Consider the following 19632-nt stretch of genomic DNA (forward strand, 5'->3'; position numbering starts at 1 on the left):
TGCATTTTAAAATAAATGTTGATAAATTTGTGGTATGTTTCTGAAATGAAACAAAACAAATTTACATATTTTTTAGTTGGCAAAAGTATTTGTTATCGATATTAAATATGTTTATAAATAATTAAAAAGCATTGCATTAAAGTAATTATTTTATTAACTTGCATGAAATGGAGTAGTATCATCTACGTGAGTTTAATTTGAATTGAAATCTGATATCAATAAGTTTGCATTTTAAAAGTTTTTTTGAGGCACTCTGTTTTCAACTTATTTATAAAAATAAAATTAAGAGTTTGTTTGTCTGTGTGTGTCCCTCTTATAACTTCAGATCCATTTAATACAGCTTATAGAAATTTAAACAGTAAGTGAAATAGGTAATTTTAGCACCTGATCCTAAAAGTTCTTCAAAAATCTCAACTAGATCGTTTAAGCGAGACATTTAAATAATGGAATCTTATCATTGGTATAGAGCTAGTGCTATAAATAAACCTGTATACGATTTTAAAGATAGCGTCAGTACTGTTTGCTTGCTTATGGTTCTCATAATTCAAAAATAGGAGTTTATTAAACTTTCTGAGATATTTAAATATTTTTTATTTGTTACATCAGATAAACTCAATCGTAAACGTGATCATTGATGAACTACGTCACCCAGTTAGAAATTCCTAAGTAATATAAAACCATGTGATTATTATGCTTTTGAAGCGTATTTCTATAAAACATAACTAATTTTTCATCAACGGCATTTAAAACAAAAATAAATTATGTTGTTGTAGTTGTAGTTCATTTACGTCACACTAGAGTTGAACAACGTGCTATTGGCGATGGTCTGTGCAAAATCCCTGAGGATGAATAAATTATGAACTGAAAAGCAAAATTAAAGCAGAAGTGATACAAATTCGCTTAAAGGAAAAATAGAGGTTCGTTCAGGAGGGGCGTATAAAATCACCATACTATTATTACGCCAATGGCACTTAATCATTTTTAGTAGCTCGGACTTTACTGTTTTTGTTTCATATTTTTTCATACATACCAAATATACTAATGTAAGATAAATTTGGTACCTATTAAAACTGACTCAATAATGTACATTTTTAATATAGATACTCTGTAAAAAGCTTTTTCATGGGTTTTCGGAAGGTAAATTCCAGAGTATATTGTTTAATTTAGGGAAATTTCGTCTTCATGTCTTGGCTTAAAGAAATTGCATTATGCCAAAAGACACTCAATACAATTGATCCTTATTTTTAAGTGATGTACTACTAAAAACGTGTTTTGCTTAATCTAATTCCGTAAAGGCACTAGCAATCCCTCTAAAAATAATCTTAAGATTTTCTTAACACTAGAAAGACTGAAACTTAGTATGTACCTATATTGCCCAAAAGCAGTCAAAATGACTGCATTGTGAAAGAATAACTAATGTGTAAAGAAATTTGTTTAATTAGTTCTTAATATTTTTTATATTATTTATAGTTATTTGACAAGTTATTAGTGAATATTGACAATGAAAAAAATTTACTTCACTTGGAAAAAAACTTTTTATGCATTATTATTTGTACATTTTTTTTGCAAATTAAAAAGCAGTTAAAAAAAGTCAAAATGACTTTCTTCAGATATCTAGTGCTAAGAAAATATCATTTTAATAAAAAAATTTGAAGAATTTCTGAAGATTTAACTCTATCTCCAAAATATCTTGAGAAATTTTGTAGACATTTTGGGGACATTTTGAATAACTTTAAGGTGAATTAAGTTTGTCTAAGGAAAATTTAACATCTCGACTTTAAACATGCGCATTCTTCCATTAGTATTTCAATAAAAAAAAATTCTTATTTAATTTTAAAGTTTTATTTTAGTGTTTATTATTAGAGGTATGAATGTAAATAATTAATATGCTTCATAAAATATAATTTATTATTCCACCCTCTTACATCAGTATTTACCTGTAAGTATTCACAAAATTATTTTTAACGGCTTCAAATAGGAAAGTATATTTCTTTTTTGTTCAATTATATTTCATCCCAATAGTAAAATTTAAAATTTCTGCAGGCCAATCATTCGCTTTATACATCTTCCACAAACTGATTCAAATAAATCTTGATTTTACAAATTACAACATAGAATAATATTTTGAAATCTAATAGTATATGTTAATCTGAAAGAATATCTTTCTGTAAAAGATTTGCCACCATCCTCATGATATTTTGAGTGGAATTTGAAGTTCATAAGATAATCTTTACGATAGGTGAAATACACAATAACAATGAGTTTAAGAAAGTATTGCACGTTGAAAGTAATTTTGTATATACTTTTACACTTGTTATACTGAAACAGACATGTAAATGCTGAAAGAAAAACTGAATTTTTTTTAATTTCATTTTTATTTTAGTAAATTATTTTTATTTATTTATTTATTTTGCTACATCAAAACAAATAAAAAAACTTGTCATTTTATGCACCAAAGTAAAATTTAAAAAAAAAATTTATGAGAAAAAAAAAATATTTAATATTTACATTAATTATAAAAGTTTTCTTAATCACATAAGGGAAGATTATTGAAAAAATTACATTTTCCTCCTTTTTCGCATTTTGAAAGTTGTCAGGATCTTCGGGAATCGTTTAAATAAGGATAATAATTCAGTATAAGGCCAAAATTGAAGTTAATCACAAATACATATGTAACCTTCAATTTTCCATATTGATTGGTTTATCTGTTGCTTAAAATAAGTAATACCTGATCTATTTATATTTTTAATTTTAGGTAGCTTTCGTATTTAATTAATATTTAATTTTTAAATTGTTTAAATTAAGGATTAAAAATTACTATAAAGAGCACAGAAGTCTAAAGAAAAGAATGTTTATTTGAATAATTTGCCTTTTTACTAACAATAATTATTTAAATGTATCAGTTAAAATATTTTATTTATTGTTAATGCATATTTATCTGGCATAATATTAAACCTATTTTTGATTTAAAAATTATTTTAGGAGGTAGAGTTTGAATAAATGAATGTTTATTGTATAGAAATAGCTTTTAAAAAATATAATAAACTTGTTAATCTTTTGTAAAATTTATTTGACTTAAAGTTAAAGCTCAGAAAAATGTCTGTAAGAAAAAGTTTTAGAATTTAAGACCTTTGGCACACATTTTAAATTTTTTTTTTCACAACTAAATTTAATATATAAAATATATATATTCTCTATAAAATCTAGAAATTATGTTTTTATGTGTATTTTAGTTTTCTTTACATGATTTCATAGTGGGTACATGAATGGGTATTTAGCTTGTCTGAAAAAAGATTGTGTTTTTTAAAGCAGTAGAGATAAAGTTTAGAATTCCGTCCAAACCAGATATTATCCATTGTGTTTTAATAAAGAAAATTTTAAATTTTGACGAAACATTGATGATTCTAATTTATGTAGAAAAAATATGCAGAATTAAGATTTCGTTTTTTGAAAATAGAAATATGCCGGAAAAGGATATTATTAGTGATGTGATACAGTATTCTTTTATTAAAAGACTGAAAAATAAATGGCAAATAATAATTTATTTGTCATAAAAAATAAATAAAATACTACCTGATTTTTTATGCAAAATTAGTGTCTGACAGTAACTGCAGAAATCATAATTGGATCTTTTCTTGTCAACGTCGGGAGAAAGATAAATTTTTTAAAGATGTAAATATTATATTCCCTAGTTTAAGCAAAAAGCAAAAGATGACATAGAATGATGAAATTATTCAGAATATTAATGAGGAAAATAAATTTAAATGCCTGTCAAATTTCCATATTTTATATATCTTCTTAAATTATTAGTACCTTGCGAGACTGTTTTGTCATTTTCTATGTACTAGATTGAACAAGAGCAGCTTTATTATAACTCTTATTTAAATAAATCGACAGGACATTTAATGTTTTTCTCGTCATATTTTTATTATTTCAATTTAATTATAAAACGTCCTGAGATATTTCGAAAGTTCTAATAAAATATTCCAACTAATTATTTAGTAATATTTTGATTAGGTTTATAATAATATGGAGGGAAAATGTATTATGGAGTATTTAGAGAAATATGGAATCTTTTATCAGAATTAAAGAATGAGTTAATACAAACTGCTTCACTTAAACTTTAGTGCTTGATGGGAGAAAGTTTCACTATAACCATATGTTCAATTGGGAGTTAGTCAGATAACACTTTCAGAAAACTTAAGATGGTATAACATATGGTAGATAAATATTAATATATATATTAGATATTATAAGGTTGAGATGTTTAGCTCAAACAACTATTTGTATCAAACAAATAGTCTAGTCCTGTTTTGATGGAAATTACCAACAGATAAAAATAGATGCACTATAACAGTTTCAAATGCTGGCGTTTTTCTTTCAATTTAAAATTTATTTCATTAATATATTATTCATTGACATGCTTTTGAAATAATTATTACAACAATAAATAAACCTTTACAGAAACAAAGAATTGAACTAAAGTTATATACGCTCCATTAAACTTTTCAAATATAAGAGAAATATTCTAATGTTAAGAATATATATTTTTTGTATCTAGAAAAGCAGCAAAAGTGTTATAATAATTCCAATGTATACGTTGTTTTACAATTTTGAATCTGTAAGTGTGTGCGAAATTATATATTAATAAATATTTATTTGCGAAACAAACCTATGGTTTATTTACTTAAAACAATGCACTGCATTCATTAAAATTTCTAAAAATATTGATTTACTGATAATAAACTTTGTTTATTCCCAAATGGTAGAAAAGGAACATTAATCAAGTCATGCTTTAGATATTTTGACAACTTAAACAGGAGGCATATAAAATTAATTTTCTCTTCTAAAACAATTTCGAACATAGATATTTCTTTGAGAAAATTAAATACTTTATTTGTTGACCAAATATTTGAAATAACCCTGGGTTCTTACATTTTTTCAAGCGTGATCAAACAACACTAAAAAAAGTTTACTAATTTAACAATAATTTCATGAAACTCAGCTTAACGTAAAGTATATATTTTAGATGGATAATTTTTAAATTCATAAAAAATTATTTGGATTGTTGAAAATAAAATATTTACCTTATAAAATAAGGGATTAATAACATAAGAAATTCGTTTAAAAATTTGGATAGAAACTTTATAAGAATTATGTTGTTCATTATTTAATATTTAATGTGAGATTGATCTATCTAAATGGGTATCAGTCAAAGTTTCAAAACTCAAAAACCCTGCAATGGGGAGAGTCGGTTAGCCCCGCCCACCTAAGGAGTTTTGCTTATATTTCTGTATAATATTGAGTAATAATCAATATTTTTGTATGTTTCTATTGTTTTACCATCTAGTTAAATAATGCAAAAAGAATAAACCAAAAAAAGAATAGTTTAACTTAAAAAAATAGAAATTTAAAAAAACATGTCTTTTAGCTCCTTTCAAGATGTGTCGGGTAGCCCCGCCCAGTTACAAAAATTGGGTTTTTCGGCTATTTTTTCAGGTGTAAATGAGAATGACCAATGTATCGACAATAGATAATCCTCATTTATCATATTTATCACAAAATTATTTTATTTATTATATATTTATATAATTTTGGTGAATTCTATCATTTAATAACAACAAATGTCATACTTTTTATCATTATTAATGTATATTAATATATTATAATATTAATATATATTTATATTAAATATTTAACGAAAATAGTTTAATTTAAGTAACAATAATTAATAACAATAGTTGTTTTTCTATATAAACTTATTTGGTTGATTTCTTCTTATAAACTTAATATAAAATACTTTTTATAAAATTACAAATTCACTTTGTATTTTAATAGCATTCAAATGATTCTGTAGATTGATTCGTTCACAAATAAGTAAGCAAATAGCTTATCATAATATTTATAATTTCTTGATATTAAATTTAATTAAGATATATCAATTACATTTTAAAAATATTTAATTTGCATTTTTAAATAGATAAATTTATGTTTCATATAATATTAAAACATATTGGTAATTGATATATCCAAATTAAATTTAATATCAAGAAATCATAAATATTATGATAAGCTATTTGCTTACTTATTTATTTTCACTTATTTGTTAACGAATCAATCTACAGAAGCATTTGAATGCAATCAAAATACAAAGTGAATTTGTAATTTTATAAGAAGTATTTTATATTATGTTTATAAGAAGAGATCAACCAAATAAGTTTATATTGAAAAACAACTATTGTTATTAATTATTGTTACTTAAATTAAATTATTTTCATTAAATATTTATTTTAAATATATATTAATATTATAATATATTAATATTATAATATATTAATATACATTAATAATGATAAAAGGTATGACATTTGTTGTTATTAAATGATAGAATTCACTAAAAGTATATAAATATGTAATAAATAAGATAATTTTGTGATAAAAATGATAAATAAGGTTTATCTATTGTCAATACATTGGTCATTCTCATTTACACCTGAAAAAATAGCCAAAAAACACAATTTTTGTAACTGGGCGGGGCTTCTTGAAATCCAATTTTTTTGTATATTTGTAATTACTAGAACAATTTTTTACATACAAACTTCTTTCTTTGTGCAAATTAAACTTAAGACTACATACTTTAATGCTGTATGTAGAAAAAAAATTATTTTTTTAGTATTAAAATGAAGTTTAATCGAAACATTCAATCAATTATATTCAACATCATATAATTGATTGAATGTTTCGATTCATATGTATTCAACATATTTTCAAAACTATTGCTTACCATGTTACCAGCTGCATAAATATTTGAAACTTTGAAAATAATCTTTTTTTAATATAACAATTAATGTCCGAAGGCCCATTGACTTGAAAAAATATTCTATACACATGAAATTGACTGTGGGCGGGGGTACCCGCTGGGCGGTGCTACCCGACTCTCCCCTATACATATATATATATATATATATATATATATATATCTATATATATATATATATATATATATATATATATATATCTATATATATATATATATATATATATATATATATATATATATATATATATATATATATATATATATATATATATATATATATATATATATATATATATATATATATATATATATATATATATATATATATATATATATATATATATATATATATATATATATATATATATATATATATGTATCCGACCAGAATCATATAAACAAACTGTGTGTTTGTCTACGTGACTCACAATATTTCACTCATGTTTGACAATATTGCTGTTGTAAAACTACTGGCTTGTAATACACATCTTTTTCTTAATAACCACTATCAAAATTCTCACTTATAAATGACTTATAAGATGATTCACTGCTCAACTTTCAAGAACCACTATCAAATTTGAAAAACTTTTGGCAAGAGGGGATGATTTATTATAAAAATTATCGCCGTATAACCGACCAGAATCATATAAACAAGCTGTGTGTTCGTCTGCATATCATCATCACGCATGAAAAGCTTATTTTAAGATGATTCAATGTAAGAATAATTGACCATTGTAAAAATGACCAGCCCTTAAATAACATGTTGTATCTTCGTCTTCACAACCATTCTAAAATTTCACACTCTTGAAAAACAATGGGTAATATGATTCATTCTAAGAGTCACCTTGAGATTTTCTTCGTGACGTTATTTTGCAAATTCACGGAAACCCTCTCTTACGTAGTCTCCTGTGTCTCGACCACTGTTTCCCTTTCTTTAGCACTTTGCACCTGTTTCCGACCAGGAAAGAATGTCAGAAGCTGAGCACAAAAAGATGCAAATTTTCCTAGATGGCTAAATGGCTTATATGGCTTAGAAAGTAAAAGAATGGATCTACGCTTTCTCCTACGTCAATATCTCCATTTACTTTGCGACAGTTTGAATGTCATTATTCTGAACAATATATTTCTAATTAATACAAAATGAAACATTTCACAAAATTTATATAATTTGCTTAAAGGGCCTTATGTCAAGCAACGTGTGGTATAGCATATTTTGATCTAAATGTATTGCATAAAGATAACACCTCGCTAAACTAATGTCGATATAAAATTTAATTGATCATGTCAAATTATATAAAAATTGATGGCAAAAAATTTACTTGCTATAACGAAAGATTCAATTGAAATTCACTAAATATATTTCACTATAATCACTTCCCTATTCACAGTAATCACTCACTGAAAAATGTAGCAAAGGCATTGTTTTTCAATGCAATACATACATTTGTAAAATCTGACGAAGCCTCTAATTACCATCACCATAGCATTTAGTTAGAGAATGACTTTAGATTTACCTCTTACTTTGTATGCAATAGGGTGTCTTATCTTATTGAGGAATCTTAATGACAACTATTACAGTGAATTGCCTACCCAGAAGTTACCTAGGATAGCACTATATGACGTCATGTCCGAAATCACAAAAATAGAATTGGAAACAAAATTGCGAAAACAAAATGAAGAGCTGGAAGAATCAAAATTTGAAGTACTTTTTCCTATAAAAACAAAACAATGAAGCCATTGGGTAGTGAGAGTTTACTCCAAAAAATTTAAGAAAATTTTAAAAAAATTCAGCATCAAACTTGGATTGAGAATCCATAAAGTAAAGGAGTACCTAAGGGCATTGAGGTGCTATAAATGCAACTGTGTAGCTGAGAGCCAGAAGTTCGGGCTGAGGTTAAACGTAAATCATTCAGCCACGAAATGATCATGTCCGGCAAACCAAAGCGAGCTAGAAGGACTCAGACAAATTCAATCTTAAGACTAACTGCCTTGCTGCCCCATGATTTTGTGAACCAGTCTGGGGTCCCAGACTTTATTTTAAAAGAATCTTTTACTACGTGTTGCTTTTTAAGTATGTCTCATAAAATTTTTCTGTGTGTTTTAAACCATTCAAGCTGATGGTTCTCGTTTTGTCTGTAATTTTGATTGTTCAATAAAACTAAAGCTAAGGTTCATAGTTCTTTCCAGGTGAAGGATGCTTCGATTGGTTGCTGGGTAGCGGCTGGCTTTCCTGCTGTTGACATTTGAGTGTCTGCGGTGTGGTTTTGGGTTTCTGGCATTGTTCAAACTGGCCTCCTTTATCCGTCGAAGTGATCTGTGGTGCTCTTTCTTGCGGGAGTCGGAGCCATACACCGTTGACTCCGCCGAGCTGATTCGGAGATTTGCGCAAACGCCGGGTCACCAGCTCTCCTGGATGCCCTCTAAGAGGGTGGGGTGGGGCTGAGCTACGCTTATTGAAGAATCTCATATTTGCTATCCATTTTATCAATAGCTTGATCTTGATATAGTTTTCACAAATTTTCACACATCGAAAATTTCCTTCTTAGACTTCTGTGAGTTGACTAGATTAACTGAAAAGAATAGTAAATACTAATAATAGTTGCAGATCATATTTTTTTTAAACTGTTAAACCAAGTCTTAATCTTTTTAATGTAGGAAAAAAATATTTTCAGAAATTTACGCTAGTTTAATTGATTTGAAATGTGGTTTGTTTAATCCATTTTCAAACTTTATATAGTTAAAGATTTTGAACTTGGAGTCAGGGCTTGCAGGCTTAATTAATTTTCTCTAAAAATAAATAAACCAGTTTTTTCTATTTATATAACAGTTTATGCTATTTTTCAATATTTATCAGGCAATTAATCTGATAAAATGCCTTAATAATACTTATACTATTTGAAAACCATTATATAGCTAAAATAGTTAATATTTCTATTTAAAATATTTAAAATTATAAATTAATCATTAAGAACTGATTATTGAATAAATTCAACAATGGTTACTTTTGTATGAGATAACTATCCTAAAATTTAAAATACCGTTAAAAAATTTTGTCGGCTAGATATCCAATATCAAATTTTAAATACTTGTAAGTTAATTTAGAGAAAAATACATAAAGGAAAAAAAATATTCAAAGAAATCACGGGAAGAGCAAGTCTTTCTTCCTTATTGTATTCAATAAATCTAACTACGTATTTTTTGTATTAAATACGTACTTACTATTACTATGTACGAACTTTATGCGTACTATTACTATATTAATGCACGTACTATATTACTTACTTATTCTTACATACTATTACGTATTAATACGTACGTATTGTGAAAACCCTAAATTTTAAATAAGCATAAAACTAAATGAGAATAACTGCAATTTCTTAATTATCTACTAATTATTTTATACACAGATATTGAGAAATTGATATACAGATTATTGAGTGTTTCACGCCACTATTTTATAATTTTAGTCTCTGTTTTTATTTATTAGTCTCAGTAATGTATCATTTATTTATTATATATTTTAAAATATAATAGTTTAAAATATAAGAAATTTCAAAATATAAGAAGAATAGTTTAAATACATCCCCATTCATCACTTTTTCAATAAAACATTCATTTTCAATGTGATTAGAGAATATATTTTTAAATAATAATGTATAAAATATTTTCAAATTAATGATTTATTTGAAATTAAAAGAAATGATTTAAAAAAAAGTGATTTCAACCATGCCAACTCAGTTGAGGGTAGTCATACTATCTATCTCTCCTTTGTTTAAAATTTTTGAACATAACTTCTTTAATTATAAATTTACTTCCCGAGAGCTATGTAAGCTATGTTCTGTAAACAGCGCAGAATAAGATATACAACATTATATTGTTAACGAGTGAAGTGTAATTATTTTTGTGCATGGGTTTTATAAACTGAATAAACATTTTAAACTGGCTAGGAGGGAAAAAATTATACAGTCTATTCAACTCTTCGTAAATAAAAATTTTATCAAATAATAATAAACATTGATGTAATAAATTAACTTTAATAAAAAAATTGAATTTTCAATTTAATTTCACAGTGTAAAGAGAAAAAGTTATAGGAGTATTATTTACATTTCGTTTATGCATTTATTCAAGTTTTTAATACTACTCTAAAAAATGTATTTTAACGTCAAATAAAAGTTTTAAACGTTAATAAAAATTGATGTAATAAATTATATCTACTAAATAAAATTTATAAAAATACTAGTATACTTTTAACATTTATTTTTCTCGACATTTCGCGTATCAGGACAGAGTTAGTTTACTGCGAATATCTAGTGAATAAAATATCGATGCTACATTTATTTCAAAATATTTTATTGCTTTTTGGTGTTCGATACGTTACACAAGAATGGATTAGCTATCAAAGCTTAATGTTCTTACATTTCTAAATGTTACTAACTTTGCTACTCAATAACAATTATTTCAACATTTTTATGGACTTTCTTCTATTATTACTTTTAACATTTCTTATTCTAATGCCGGTGACTTTATTTTCGACTTCATAAACATCAACTTCTATTTTTATTTTGCTCCTTTATGTGTTGTTGCAAGAATTTATAGTTAAATTTATCTTCTATCAAATGGTTGAAGCAGAAATACTTTATTTGTATTTTTTTATGACTGTTTACGAATTTTAAACTTTAAACTTTGTACGAAATTGAATAACATTCGATGCTGAAGATTTATACAAATTTCATACATTTATTTTATGTTTGCTTTCAAAAACAACTCGTAAGATACGTTTTAATTGAAAAAGTGGAATGGATGTTTTTAATATTAAGACGAAAATTTCAATGAATAATTATTATTATCTTTGTATAATTAAGAATCGGATAATGTATTTTGTGAGCATTTGCATAGACAGAATGCAATTATTAATCTAAAAATAAAATGACTTCAAATAATGTAATTAAAAAAAGTTATTAAAAAAAGCTTTTATTCAGATAAGTGGTGAATTTCTTTATGGTATAGTTTTTGTTATCCGTTACCTTCGTATTTGTATTAATTTTGAATCAAGATTATTTTAATTCCTCACAAATAGATAGTTAATAGGAGTAAAGTGATTATAACTATATTTTTCTTTACTTTTATGAAGTTCACGGTGACTTGGAATTTCATTAATAATTTACAGGAATTTAAATATTATATGTATTGAATTATTTTAATTATAAATGATAAAATAAATGCAATTAATTATTTTATGAATAAATTCATTTTCCCTTTATTTACTGTTGCAGCAAGTTTTAGCTTTTTAAAATCAGAGCGCTTTAAATATTAGATGATAATATTAGAATGCTTTAATATTAAACAATTCAAAGATGATATCATTAATAAAATTTTTTTTTGCTTAAGGGCAATAATCAATGGGTAAAGATGAATATATATATATAAATATATATATATATATATATATATATATATATATATATATATATATATATATATATATATATATATATATATATATATATATATATATATATATATATATATATATATATATATATATATATATATATATATATATATATATATATATATATATATATATATATATATATATATATATATATATATATTTAAGTTTCCTCAAATATTTTTAAGAAAATAAAGTATCGAAGAATAAAAAAAACTGCACGGAAACTTTCAAAGACATTCCTAGATAATATTCTTTTCATTCGATATTTCTCAATCTTTTTCTTTTAGATAAAACTAAGAAAAATGCATTAAAAAAGAATAGTGTCATCCATCATTTTATCAGAAAGAAAATTATCACCTTGTCATATCTTAGAAATTTTCATAGGAAAATATATGCAAGATCTTGTAGCACAAAATAAGATCCACTCGAGCATAGTTAACATTTGACAGCTTATGTTCTGTAAACATTTTATGTGAATATGTAATTATATTTCAGAAATTATCTAAAATTAGAAATTATATGTTTCTTTCGTATCGTTTTCATTAAAACATTTATCAGGAATAGTTAAATACATGCATCGTTTTGTTTTAGAATAAATAAATTTGATTTTACCAATGTTATTTATATGTAAGTATAAAAGTATGCTTAAATGTATGTTTCTCATCAGGATAAAATTCTTTTTCCAATTTTGTCTTAATTATTTTCTTTTTTTATTCTCTTTATTTTCTTACTTTCATATAATTTAGACTTAAATAACTCTAATGATCCTAGTGGGAAACAATTTGTTCTGCTCCCCTGTAATTTTTAAAAACTGCTTAATAACGAACAAGAAAACTAACAATGACTTCTAGTTAAAAAAATAATAAGTAACCATGATGTGGTTTCACTAATACCCATTACTAAAATACCCCAAAAAACGACCGATGGTTTAGAAAATCAAGTGAACAACTGAAGGATATTGAACTGCTTGTTTTGACGCTTTCTTTTTTGGAAACTACCGAATTTAAATTGTTACATTAGTTACTAAATTCTTTACTGTTTCTAAATTCTTTAAGCTGATGTCAGGGCATGACTGTAAAATAAAATTTTCCCTTACTTTTTAAATAATTTCAACTGAAAAGAATTCCATGGCGTCATGTTAGTTCTGTTCTTAGACTGAGCCTTTGATTAATTTTTAAATCATTGGTAATGCTCCAAAGTCATATAATCAAAATTTTAAAATAATTTAATTAACAATAACTCAATATGCTCAATATTACAAGTAATATAATAAAAATAATTTAAAAATCAAATATTTACATAACATATAGTAATTTGTGTCTATAATTTTATTGAAATTAGTTAAAATATTCGTGCATATAAAGTTGCCCATTTCAACCTTATTAAAAGTATAAAAAAAACATCGTTTTTCGATTTTTTTTTATAAAGCTGAAAATGTGTATTTGACTGCATTGTGCAAAAAAACTACTAAAACTTCTTTTTTAACATATTTCCAAATTAGTAATAAATTCATCGAAATATTTGGTTTATTTTTAGACGTCCGGTAAAAGCCTAATTTGATATAACAATTTTCAGTTCCTCCAGCAAATTATATTTTCATTTATGGATTTAACGATTATATACATGCATTGCTTGTTTATGTTTTAAAATTATAATTATCAAATGGAACGTTGAATATTTTCTTTAAATATATCATAATGGAATTTAAGGCAATAAAAGACGCTACATGAATCTAAATGCTAAGAGACATCGATTTTTAAAAAAAGTAGAAGTCAAAATTTAAAATAAAATTCATCCATCATGCATAATTCTCATTGTACGATATGTTAAAAAAATTGACATATTATGTCCAACCCAACAATAATATGCGATAACAGAATTTTTTTTTCCCTTTTATTAATTTTGATAATTTTTTTTCTTTTGTAATCTCGGATATTTTTTATTGTCTTAAAAATGTTTAAGAAACGGGTAGAATTAAAATTTTATTTAATTTTTGTCATATCTCCTTAAAATCAATGCGAATTATTTCTTATTTAATTTGAGTATATCTTTTTAAAATTCATCAAGTTTGTGTATTTCTAGTTCTTATATTTAGACAAAAAATAATATTTCTTGCTTTTGTTTAAACTTTAATTCTTATTGGGAATTTTATTGAATATGTATATTACACATATGAAACAACAGATATTACCTAATTACGCAGGAAGACTATTTTACAATTATATACCGATTTAAGAAATCATTTATTAAAAGTGAATAATAACTAAACATAGATCATACATAAAAGAAATATTTTATATATAACTTTTTATATGAATTCTTAAGCGTAATAATTTCTCAGTCACTAGTCTTATAGTATATTTTTAAAGTTTAAATGCTTGCAACTAGGATAAATAATATATTTTGTACTACTTTACTGAGAATTAGTTATATTTGATTTCAAAATTTTTATTTCAAATTGTGAATGCTTTATAAAATAATAAGAATAAAAGTAAAATCAAATTAAACAATGCAAATGACAAAATATAAATTATTTTCGACACTATCGATCATTAATATATAAGATGGAAGGTTTAAATACATTTTATAGTAACCCAAAAATAGTCAAAGCTTTACCTATAATTTCCTTTGAAAATATATGATAACTTACTTTTTGGGTAAGCCTATTTCGGAATGCAAATTAATAAATTAAACTTGATTAGCCAAATTTTTTATGTAACAGAAGCTCACGTGGTTAAAAATATATTTCTTTAAGAATGGTAGTTTAAACTCTTTAAGGCCAATTGTTTAATCTAAATCTAAATAAAAAAAACGAATTATTATGTGTATGTATGTAAGTACCGCATAAAAATGCGCAATTATGAACCGATTCGCACCAAATTTTCAATAATTACAATTAATTTATTTAGAAATAAATTATTATAAAATGATTTTTTACTCCATTGCGTTTTAGTTGATTTGAGAAATAGGTGCAATTATTATTATATCAAGTTGTTTTTTTCAATAAGTATTAAAATTATGCTCATTGGTATGATTGCACTTTTGTTTGAATAGGTTTTTTACGCCAACCAAAAAGAGGGAAACAAATAATGAATATGGTAATTTTCGACTTTAATTTTGAGTACTAGTAATTGGCATGGAGCAACTGCATTATGCCAAATGATACTGAATATGATTAATATTTGCTTTGCGGTTATGGGTATGTAAAACCACGTTTTGAATAATCTGATAGCATAAAGCTACCAGAAAAAGCAGATAATACTAAAAATGAAAAAAATTAAATTGTTTAGCTTAGTTAATTGTGTCGGTTTTGAGTTTTGTGCCTAATTCCGTCGTTTTGATTAATACAAATTTATTGAACATCAACTTTTTTCCCCCGTGAAAAAGACTCGTACCTAACTAGTTAATTATATATCTGTTTATTTAAAGGAAAAGCGAGATAGAGTTTTGCATAGTCTCTCACAAATAATATCAAAAGTTGCCACGTCTCTACCCCTTTTGTACAAGTTTTAGACATAACAAATAGCAGCAATGAATACGAATTGACGCAAAAATAACTAATATTAATGTTTAGCTACTGAAACATCCTTCAGCTAGAAAAATCATCGTAATCAAATATTTAAAAATTAGACAAAAATTTGATTTCTTAAAAGGACAAGTGAAGCTTAATTCTGACCCGCCGTTTCAGAAGGCATCCAGGGAAGGTCGTTGACCCGAAGAGTACGCCAGTATCAAAAACTAAACAGAGAAATGGAAAAAATGGTTATTTAAGGCATATACCAATTATGCTACTTTTTCGACGAACTTTCCCAGCACATAAAAAAATGTTTTCTTTTTCTTAACTTTGCATAGAATATTTAAATATGCATTTTTGCATTGAGACAACTGTTTAAACATATCTTTTGCAGAATTATTTAAAAAAAAATTTTTTTTTAAATTTTAAAGATTTAAGGAAATTACCAAAATTTTCAATTTTTTAAATGTTTAAGTATTCATGTACTCGTTAAAACATTATCATAACATACAAATTATATGATTTTAAATAAACTCACAAAATATCAAAGCGATAAGTTGTTTCTTAGAAATTGTTGAATTGTTATATTGAAATGTTCAGTTTTAGCATTATTGATATATGCCCTAAAGACTCTCCTTAACGCAACAAAAAAGAAATGGCTAAAAAGGCAAAACAATGGTTATTTAAATAAATTATCATAATAGCAAATAAATAAAATTATTATAATAATTAAATAAATAAAAAATAAAGAAAATCAAAGAATTAAAGAAATAAAAATTATGTAATTATTAATGCAGCATTGGGTCGTTTTCTGCAAGAATAGATATATCACAATAAATGATTAGTACTAGATATGTTAGAATTAAATTTATTTACATAAATGCTTTTCGAAAGCACATTTTTTTTTTCAAACAACTTTAACATATTGATCGAAACTTTTCTTAGAGTGAATGATAACTTGAGCTTTGATAGCTCTTTTTTGCTCTATTTGTAAATCCGCAATAGAAAAAGTAAGATTTTGGAGATTTTCAAATAGTTATCATTCATGCAGGAGACAAGTAGTAGGCAAACTAAGTTCAGGATAGAGAGCCAAAGACAACCCAAATTCATCCATCATTCTTCTTACTTCTTTCTTGCTGATTTCGATCTCTTAACCAGCAGAAAATAAAAGTGATAAACTTGAAAATTCTGAATTTTCTATCTTATTTTCTAAATTTCAAGCTAAATATTACCTTTATTTTTTGCTAACCATTGTAAATATAACATGTCAAAATGTTTTTAATATGCTGGCGTAATCAGAAGTTTAGCAAACTTTTAGAAATCTCCCCCTCTTTCTGTATATATATATATATATATATTAATTTAAATTTTCTCTTTCTGATAATTATTTGATAAGCTGAGTAAAATAACTTGAGTACTTTGCAAACGAATCTTTACAACACTTTCTGAACAACTATTACAGAATAAGTTGACTACAATTATTTACTTTACATAAAATATTTATTACAATAATTTTCAGTAAATAAATATATGCAAGTAAACAGTAATTTAATATACAACTCATGTCGAATATTCACGTATTTTGCATGGTTAAATAATGAATATTTTAGGAGAGAATTCACGTTTGGAACTTCAATATCACAATTCACGTAAATTTAATAGTTCATTTTCGAAGTTATAAAATTCATTTATTCATTAATTCGTGTAAATAAATTATTTGAACAATAATTCATTTACACTTCCCAAACAGTTCCTCGAGCTAGTATATATATATATATATATATATATATATATATATATATATATATATATATATATATATATATATATATATATATATATATATATATATATATATATATATATATATATATATATATATATATATATATATATATATATATATATATATATATATATATATATATATATATATATATATATATATATATATATATATATATATATATATATATATATATATATAAATATATATACCATTATTTCTGTTTCCTACGGATTCCGAATTGATTGCCTTTAAAAATGACTGTTCAAAAGATAATGGCGGTTTTGTGCTTCTTAAGTGCTCCCTTCAAATGTTGATGAAAATAAGGGTTATATACAAGGTCATTCGAGGTTATATACAAAACCTACGTTCTTTATTGTATCTTCCATTTTAGCGACTCTCATTAGAATGACCTATGCATAAATTCTCGTTTGCTGATCCGTGAGGAGCAATATAAATTTAAAGTCCAATATAAGTGTTGCACTGAATGATTCATTCCAGCATATTGACGGAAACTTAGTCATTAAATTTAGAAAAAGTTTCAAAGAAATTACTTAAACCCTTATTGCATTCTATTTGCCTCACTAAAAAGATGGTATTCAAACTGTTTACTGTGAAAAAAACTGTTTATTAACAGCTTTCATCTAATGCGGTTAAACAACCGGAATTTTATCGCATCAACTAGACTTCCCTAATGAAGTCATTTAGTTCCTTGCAGCTGGGTATATATTAGAGCCAAAAGAGCTTATTCGTCAATTTCATGATTGGCAGAACGACAGTCGAGTCCCTGCGTTGACAGCACAATATTTCTTCTATTACCTTCAACACAATAAGAGTTTTCGTTGTCCTACACTCCCCAATTTGTGACTTTGGACTATTTATATATAATACATTTATTCCCACACTGATTGCACTATGAGGCTGCTTGTCAGAAAGCGATAAATATTTCCCCTCCTTTACAATAGGGGACACCATCAGTTAAAGTAATTAAACCACATTATACGGTCCATTTGATTAAAACACTACTCACCCAAAACCTAACTCCAATGCCCATTTTGTAACAAACAGCCTGGTTCTAATGTCCAGTTAAATTCATTTTTTATTTTAGTTTTGAAACCACGATAGTTGTATTCATAGTTTTTAACCATGCTTGTTGTAAACGGTTTCAAAACCGTAAAAGTAAAAAGAAAGGAAGCATGCACACCAGTTAATTGGATGGACAAACTTGTGCCGGTTTTTACCATAATTTTTGAATGGAAATTCTAACAGCGTAGTCAAAAATGCAGAAGAAAGAGAAAAAAAACTTCCTATAGCATTCCTTAATTTTTAAGGTTCTTTCAGTAGCAAGAAAAAGAATCAACTCTATAGACCCTCTATGTTATACAGATTAAGATTTAAGGTTGAGTGCTCCATGTACAGCTACTAGGTCTCAATTGTCAAAGAAAATATTGAAACACGACAATTTTATAAAATAAAAAAGAATGCTCGTTTTTTCTTAGTACCACTTTCTTTACATTTTGATAAATTCTTTACAACTTGCATTTTTCTTATTAATAAAAACTCATCAAATTTGGTTTACTTAAGAAAAAAGAACAGTTATTATGTGATCACATCTAATATGAACATGACTTACAAAATGTTGAAAGAAAATAAATTTTATATCTAAACGCCCTTTTTTAATTTTTTCTTATAGAGTTTTATTAGACCAGCCACATTGTTGACAAAACTGATGTTGTTTTTTAATTGAATACTTTAACTCTCACTATCGGAAAAAAATACCACTGCAGAAAAACTTAACCCGTAGTAACATTTTCGACAGGAGGAATAAATACTTAATACCTTTTTCTAGGTACTACAGAAAAATTGGAATAAAGTCTTAATGCTTTTTGTAGCTACGCAGTTTTTTTTTATCCTTGTGCTGTTTCTTCAATAAATTCCTTTGATCATGAGCTTTACAGAATCGAAGGAATTTTTGAAAAGAAAATAATGTTTGAAAATAATTGGTGAAGAATTTGGTGGCATCTTCTGATATACGAAAAAGTAATTTAAAAATATTA

Source organism: Parasteatoda tepidariorum, chromosome 2 (assembly GCF_982258835.1).
Source record: "Parasteatoda tepidariorum strain Cologne lab strain chromosome 2, Ptep-v5.0, whole genome shotgun sequence".
Lineage (NCBI taxonomy): Eukaryota > Metazoa > Arthropoda > Arachnida > Araneae > Theridiidae > Parasteatoda > Parasteatoda tepidariorum.